Source organism: Manacus vitellinus, unplaced genomic scaffold (genome assembly GCF_001715985.3).
Source record: "Manacus vitellinus isolate BGI_N305 unplaced genomic scaffold, ASM171598v3 scaffold_81_pilon, whole genome shotgun sequence".
Taxonomy (NCBI): domain Eukaryota; kingdom Metazoa; phylum Chordata; class Aves; order Passeriformes; family Pipridae; genus Manacus; species Manacus vitellinus.
In genome coordinates this window covers 1,425,042-1,433,733 of record NW_021940822.1, presented here as the reverse complement: position 1 = coordinate 1,433,733, position 8,692 = coordinate 1,425,042, and positions in this window count along the sequence as shown.

Genomic DNA, 8,692 nt, shown 5'->3' with positions numbered 1-8,692 from the left:
TGATTCTGTGATATATCCGCTCCTCTGTCTCTGGCAGAAAAAGAAACCTGATCAAGTTCCCCATTACAGGAAATTGCAAATTTGGGGGGGCAGGGGGTGGAGGGGTGTTTATTTGCTGTCAAAAAATATTTTTTTATTGTAGTTGGAGTGTTCTTTCATCCTTTTCCAAGCTTTTGGTCCCCTGGGTAATCTTTTTGCATCCTTACTTACCTGCTTTATTGCCATTGGGAGGAGGTTAAGCAACTCGAAAAATGCAACAAGAGGTCCTGTTTCAAACTGCAACAGCCACTTCAGTGACCCTGAAGTGCCAGCCATACAGTTTGAATGCGTGGGCATTCAAAAGGCGAGTGGTTTGGAGGGATGGAGTTCTTGCCCCACTGCGAAAGCTGCGAGGAAATCAGAAGCAACCAAATGCCATTTCAGCTCAAGCCCTGCCCAAATTCTTACCCTTCCCCCACTCCTAGAATGGGCAGGCAGAGCTGGGCTCCTGCAAGGTTCCAATTTGAGTGCTCTGTGCTCCCTGTGCTTCCTGATTGGAACATGGCTAGTGAAGGAGGAAAGGGAATCTCAGGAGACAGGAGAGTATTTTCTCCCCTCCCCTTTCTCTCCTCAGGAGCCCCTCTGAAAGGTACATGCCTACACTGGATTTACATCTGACCCCTTCCCACCCACACCTTCAGTGGTGGGGATGTATTTTGTGGAACAGGATCTGGCTGGGACTGGTGCTGGGGGAGCCAGCCCGACAAAAACAAACACCTGTGGAGAGTGGCAAAGAGGGGGGTTGCAAAACCCATGCAGTGGATGTTTTCGTTTGCAGGTGCAAGAGAGCTTGGGCTGCTCTTCTCCCCTTTTCTGCCTTAGGATTTTTCTCTTGGCCAATGCAGGAGTAGGGGCTGCGGGGAAAAGGGGCTGCAGGGAAAAGGGGCTGCGGGAGTAGGCCTGTGCATGTTTTCCTTGCACGTACTGGCTGAGCCTTTCTAGGGCTCCCACTGCCCTCTTCCAGAATTGGGGGCTTTCTTACACAACCTAAAGTTTGGAAGCAAGAGTGAGGTGCTGGCAACAAGGCAGCAGGTGTGTGCGCAGCCATTGGTACAGCCCCCGCATCCCCTGGGATGCCCAGGTGAGGGTCTGGGAGTGGGCAGCATCTGCCTGATGAGCTCTGCCTGCATCCTGTAGGAAGACAGGAGTACAGCACACCGGAGTGGATCCTCTTCCACTGCTACTGTGGCCACTCAGTGACAATCTGGTCCCTTGGCATCCTGCCCCATGATGTGGTCTGCTGACCAAGTCTTGAAGGTTATGCCTGCCCTAAACCTAACTCTGTCCCTTCCAGATCCTCAGTGAGCTTGACCTTTCCATGCAAAAGCAGAAAGAGATGGAGAGGATGAGAAGAACCTGTGGAATCTAGAAATTAGTGGTCATCACACACAAGCTCAAGCCCACCAGATTCTCTGCCCTGAAATACTGGCCTGCATTTTTGGGTTGGGGTGACCTTGAAGAAAAAGAAATTCTCAAAAAATAACACCATCCATCTTGAAGAAGAGCAACCTCTTGAAGTACTACTAGTGAACAAGAGTGAGCAGTAGAGCCAACCAATGGACTAAGCCACTCAGGGAGAATAGCACAATCTCTTCCAAGAGCCAATTCAGACAAGGAAGTTTACAGCTTTGATGTTGGATCAGGACATCCTAAAGGTGCAGCTGCTCTTAGGGATTTGCATATCCAAGCATTAACAGTCCTATATGTGACAGTTCAGACCAGAGCAATCCGGGTCAGTTTCTGTCTATGATGAACCTTTCCTTCTATAAAATGACAAGAAAAGTGAGTCCAATAGTACAAACAGGTCTCCCTCTGACTAACAAACTCAGTTTAGCTACCAAGTGAGCACCCATACTATCCCCTGCTGTAGAAAAGGTCTGCTTGCATGCCACAGTTCAGCAAATGCAAAAGGTTTAATCCTTTTATCCAGAGGTTCAAATCCTCTTTCCCCACTACACCTACTCTTGACCTGACCCTCTACTCTTAAATATTCTATCATATCCCTATTCCCATGATATCTCAATTCTAACTGCTGTAGCCTTCTTAACATTAGAAGAATGATAAGTCCTAAATTACATACAAGCCCAAAAAGGTCTAGACTTTGTAGGCCCCTTTGATTATTACAGCTGGTAGCAAACAGAGTCACACTATTCGTTAGGGAGCCTCTTTGGAATGTGAATTACAGATAGTATTAGGATTCAATATAGAACAGGCACCAGTGTACCAATCTGCTCTGCAGGCCTGCCTCATTCCTTAAGGATATGTACCTGAACATGAATCAATATGGTAAGGTGAAGATAGAACTGTAACATGCAAAATTAATCTCCTTTCTGATCTTACTGAATCATACGACTGAATCATAGCTTGAGCAGGAATAGAAATTAACACCCTTGCTATCATTCCACTCATCTTCAAATCCCAGCACCCACGAACCATTGAAGCCATAATCAAATAATTCCTTGTACAAGCAGCCGCCTTGTCATTAGTCGCCTTTTGAAGCATAACCAATGAGACATTGGCCAACTAAACCACCCAACGTCCTGCCCCTATTGGCAACAGCAATTGCAATCAGACTAGTCCCAGTCCCATTCCATTTCTGATTCCCAGAAGTACTTAATCCCTAATCACAGCTATTATTCTAGCAAACATAATTAAATTTCCCATCTCCCATCACCATTCTCTTCCTAACTCACTCAACTCAAAACTATATAATCACCATAATCCTTGCCTCGGCCCTAGGAGACTGAATTGGACTAAGTCAAACACAAATTTAAAAAATCTTAAGCATTCTCACTTAGGTTGAAGAGCCATAATTGTTAAATACCCCCTAACTAACTTTCTACTTACACTTCCTAATAACTGTCACAATATTCTGCACTCTAAATGCAAACAAAGTTCAAAAACTACCAATGATAATGGCCTAAAGAATGAAAAGATCAGTGTTTACAGAGCCATAGTGCTGTCTACTCTCTTTTACGGGTCTGAATCATGGGTCATCTACCACCACCACCTGCGTCTCTTAGAACGCTTCCATCAGCACTGTCTCCGCACAATCCTAAATATCCACTGGTCAGATTATGTGACCAACACATCTGTTCTAGAACAAGCAGCAGTCACAAGTATTGAGGCCATGTTGCTAAGAACACAGCTGCGAGGGGCAGGGCACGTCTCAAGGATGAAGGACCACCGCCTCCCTGAGATCTTGCTTTATAGTGAACTTGCCTCTGGCTGCCGCAAGAGAGGAGCCCCGAAGAGAAGATATAAGGACTCCCTGAAACAACATCTCAGCCTTGGCCATATTGATCAACATCACTGGTCTACTCTGGCCTCCAATCAGAAGACCTGGAGACACACCATCTATAACACTGCGGATGCTTTTGAGAAAGCACGCAGGATCACCCTTGAGGGGAAAAGACAACGCAGAAAGAATCGTGCCTTGCAGAATACACCATCTAAGGAGTCTTTCTGCTTGCCTTTTGCAACTGGTCATGCCTATCTCATATTGGCCTTTTTAGCCACCAATGCGCTTGCAACAAACGTGGGTAGAACCCTTCCCAAATCTTCGTTCGCGAAGCCCAGCCATGAAAGAACGAAGAACCCACATACTCAATATAACCTCAATATTAGTATTAGGCTTTATAGCAGGATGAGGTGCTCCACTGACTTTCCAGGGATTGAGGTAAGACTGACTGCCAGTAGTTCCCTGGGACTTCCTTTTTGCCCATTTTGAAGACTGGGCTGACAGCAGCTCTCCTGAGGACTCTCTCTCCGAGTCCTCTCCTGATCTCCATGACCTTTTGAAGATGACCATGAGCAGCCTTGCTATGGTGTGCACCAGCTCTCAGTATTCATGGATGCATCCCATCAGGGCCCATGGACTTGTGGATGTCAAGTTTGCCTAGGTGATCTCTACCCCAATCCTCTTGACCAAAGGAAAGTCTTCCTTCCACCATTCCTTTATCCTGGTCTCCTGTGTCGGAGATTCCTGAGGGGTACTCATGTCAGTGAAGACTGGTGCAGAGAAGCTGTTCAATAACTCTGCCTGCTCTGCATCCTCTGTTTCAAGGTGTCTCTGTTTAATGGGACTGAAGTGTTTTGCTAAGGAAGATGAGTTATGAGGAAGACCAAGCTCCTCCCTCTAAGCAACTGTAAATCTGAAATTAAGAGGCTGCAATTGAAGAAGTATGGAGAAAGAAAAGATAACAGTCCTTTAGTAAAGGATATATGTGTACAGGTAGAACAACAAAAGAACACAGAAACAACTGAACACTAATCCTGTACCCAAAGTCCCCTCCAAAAAAACCCAGTTCGGCACTTTCCGCCTTTTGGCGCAATTCTAGCCAGGGCCGGCAGGGGGCGCTGTTGGATCGCTGGAGGAGCAGAGCCTGCAGTTGCTCTCTGTGGCCGGCAGGGGGCGCTGTTGGGCTCCGGCGGTCGCCGCGTGAGGGCCCCGGAGCGCGGGAGGAGCCGAAATGGAGATTCCCCAAACCCAGAAGGGGAGGGAAGAGGGGTTCTTCCCATGAACTCAGGCTGTCGGCGGCTTGCTCTGGCCGGGATTCCCCCCCTTCCTCGATGACGCAAGCTGCTGCCAAAAATGGGAACGGAGGAGGGAAGGGGCAGCCTCCTCCCCCAAAGGTTCCTCTGCAGAAGGGCCAAGCCTCTCTGATGAAATCCCCGCAGGTCCGGGCTGGGGGCAGAACAGGGTGCAGGAGAATGAAGCTGAACTGGGGCCAGAAGCAGCCAGATGACCTGGCCGAAAACAAAATGAATCTCGGAACCTCTCCACACACACGTTCCCTGAGTCAGGGCAAAAGTGGAGTGCCTGCTGTTTCCCAAGAGGAGGGAAAAAACCTCATCATCTCCCCCCCCAGTTTTCTGAGGGCCATCAGCCTGGAATGTGGCCAGTTCTTTTGTGTGTGAATCACCCAAGAAAAAAACCACCCTCCCCTTCCCTTGTTCAAACAATCTTTTACAATGATGTCCCTCTTTTACAATGATGCAGGGGAAAGAAGAAATACAATGATGCAGGGGAAAGAAGAAAAAAAATTTCCCCACCTCGTTTTTTAGAACAAGTAAACCTATGACACAAGAGTTTCCCTTCCATTTAGTAACAGGCTCACATTAGGCTTTGTTTTCCTTTTGTTACTGATGTATTTGAAGAAGCCCTTCTTGTTGTTCTTGACATCCTTGGCCAGATTTAATTCCGGTTGGGCATTGGTCTTCCTGGTCTCATTTCTACATGCTCTGACAACATCCCTATATTGATTTTAAGTGGCCTGTCCCTGCTTCCAGGTCCTCTATATCTCCTGCTTGTATTTGAGTATTCACAGGAGTTCCTTGGTTGTCTATGCATGTCTCTTGCCCCTTTTGTCCAATTTCTTCCTCATTGGGATGACCCATTCTTGAGCCTTGGAGGAAATGGTGTTTGAATATTGATCAGCTCTCTTGGACCCCTGTACTGGTTTTAAAATGCCAGGGAGGAAAAGTTAAGACTGTTCGAGCCACCCCTGTATGATAGTGGAAGGGGAAAACAAAGAAAACAAGACTGCAACCAGTTAAAAATGTTAGTCACAATTTTACTGAGGTAAAATTACCAATAACAACAGTACAGAGAAAAATGGTCAACCCACAAAACCAATAAAGGCAAAATGTTGTCTGGCCCCCCATCCCTAGGGCAAAACCAAAAATGGCACCCATTCCCTTGCTGTGCACCACATGGCCTGGGAAAAAAATGAAAGTAATGCGGTAAACAAGTTTCTCCAGTTTAACGCCTTCCCTGGGCAGACAAAAACAATGGGGAACAGGGGCAAAACAAAACCTGGAAGCCTATTTTGTCCAAAAGTATTTATTCTGCCAAGATGCTGGTGTGGGTTCTGGCATAGTGGCAGCTGGTGAAAGCAGCAGCCATGGTCCCAGGCAGCTCCGGTGGTGGTGGTGCTGATGTGGTGGCTCTGGCAGTGGTGGTGCAGCTGTGGCAGCTCTCTTGCAGTGCTGAGAGGACACACAGTCCTGACTCCCAGTCCCACACACCCTCTCCTGCCTGTGCAGCAGCAAAAATAGCAAACCTTCCTATGAGAAATAAAAATACGGGGTTTTTTATAAATAGGCTTATTGTGAAGTTGTAAGATACCCAAGTTCCAAGAGCTGAACTTGGGTATCAGGGTTTCTTTCGGCGGAATAAGGGAAATGAGAAAATTCTTAAAAATTAAATCTTTTAGGGCCATTTTGTACACGAGATTCCTTTTCTTCTTGGGCTAAGAACAAAGAAAGATCCACCGCCTTTGACAGGGAATGGCTTGCAGCCAATTGGGATAAAGGGAAAGCCCCTTTTCAGAGAAAAGAAACCTTTTTAGGTAAAAAGGAATACATTAAAACTTATCTGAGAAGGCTGGTGTCCTAGTTAGAACAGCTAGGACCAGTTCATCACTGAATGGGTGTAACCCAAAACTGTGTATTCTATAGCCTTCCATGCCATTTCCCAGAAACTGTTATCAATAGACCATTTACACCCTCTGCCCAGAGCAGCCTGACTCCTCAGGCTATGAACTAGGTGTTAAGAGGCCTGCAAGATAAGAGAATGCTCCTGTCCTCACCCCCACTGCGGAACTCCCTGCCCTGAGGGAGGTACTGGGCATTCCTGCCTGAACTGGAGGACATATAATCTTAGGGTCTTAGGACTTTTTTAACCACTCATGGGATCCAGAGGAAGACTGCAGATCACCGCTCTCAACCAGACTGCAACCACCACTTTTCAACCAGACTGCAACCACCACTCTTGACTGGACTGCAATCACCACTCTTGACCAGACTGCAACAGCACTCTCACCAACAGGTTTTCCCCTCTCCTTTGACTTTGGACTCAGGGGGCCCAAAGAACACCACTCTGTCCATGCCCCAGGGTGCTGGTTTACACATTTGGGTTTTGTGGGCTAAAACCAATTGTTTGTCTGTATAATTGTACTTATTGTATTATTTTATTAAATTGTTATTCTGACTTATAATCTCTCTTTTGAGTTGGGTTCATTTCCCCTGCCGGTTTACCTTTAAACCAGCACAGCTGGGATTTTGGAAAACTATAAAATGTATGAGTTGTACGCCCACAGGGTCTTTCTCCCCAAAAACTTGGTGAGAGAAGGACCCGGCACACCAAATAAATTCCTTGTTTCTTTGCTCCCTGAATTATGCCATCTTTCTAAATTTAAAAGAGGGATTTTTCCCACATTCAGTTTTCGGCTTTGGGATTGAAAGAGGCAGTCCACCAAACATGAAACATGGTGTAGAATACACCATTTGGCCACCCCACATAGTGCTAAACTTCACCTCCTATCCTTTCAACTAGGGCAACCTTTCTTCGCTGCAAGGCCCATTCCTTTTGGATTCTTCCAAGAAGGTCCCTGAAGAGGATAAGTGTGTTCTGCTGAAGTCCATGGTTGCGATCTTCCTTGCCACCCTGCTCCTCCTCACTCGGTACTAAACTGCACAATCTCATGGTCGCTGTATCCAAGGCTGCTCCCAGCCTTTGCATCTCCATGGTCTAGTCTTCCTGGTCTCTTTCCCAAACATCTTCATGACAACATTCCAGTCATGAGACCTGTCTCATTATATCTCCCATTATGCAGTAAGAGCAAAGCTCTGAGACTGCACAGGGAGCTCTAGTTCCTCCTGCTCATTCCCCATACTGCAGGCATTGGTATATACAGGCACCTTATAGAGGGATTGGAGTGTAGAGGTGCAAGAGGATGCCCTATAGTCACATCTTTGGCTTTCTGGAGGTATCCCTGCTTAAGCCTTATTTTTCTGGATGGGTGGTCACTATAACTTCCCCCTGCTCCCCACCTTTCCCAGCTTAAAGCTCACCTTACCAGGATGGCCATTCCTTTGGCAAAGACTTAATGCATGTCTAATGGACCTGAATGGCCCCTAATTCTGCCTCCCGCTACTGTGGGTACTGTTACACTCCTACAGACTCTGCAAGGAGGCTTGGGACCTGGGAGACCTAAGTGAGGGGAAGAAGGAGGGGAGAATGAAGCAGGGAGGAAGAAAAAAGGGAGGCAAGGGAAAATTGGGAAATAACAGGGAAGGAATGAAGGCAGGCAGGGAGGCAGGCAAGAAGGAAAGAAGGAGGTATTGAGGAAAGTAGCAAAAGAAGGAAGATAGGAATTAAGAAGTCAAGAAGGTGGAGAAGTGGGCAAGGAGGAATAGAGGAAAGCAGAAAGTCAAAAAGGCAGGAAAACAAGGGGAATTTAAGTGTGTAAGTATATAAAGTAAGGACAGAGGTCAGTAGTAAAAGGAGGAGGTAGGAAGTAGAGAGCAATAAAGGACGGACATGAAAGGATAGACAGAAGGATGGATGAAAGGAAGAACAGAGGGGAGGAAGGACAGATGTACAGTGAGGATGGAGGGAAGTAAGGGGGGAGGGAAAGGAAAGGAGGAATGTAAAAGAAGAAAGGAATGTGAAAGAAGAAAGTAGGGACGTAGCATGTCTGTAGATATTGTACCTACCTTTGCATTTTATATGCAAAGTCATTTGATTGTAAATAAATTTTGTTTACAGGTTGTCATGATCTGGGGAAATGGATGTTCATCAGAAGTAATGGAGGTAGAAGGGATAGCAGGCAGGAAATAAAAGAGAACTTGGCAATCATGCCGCATA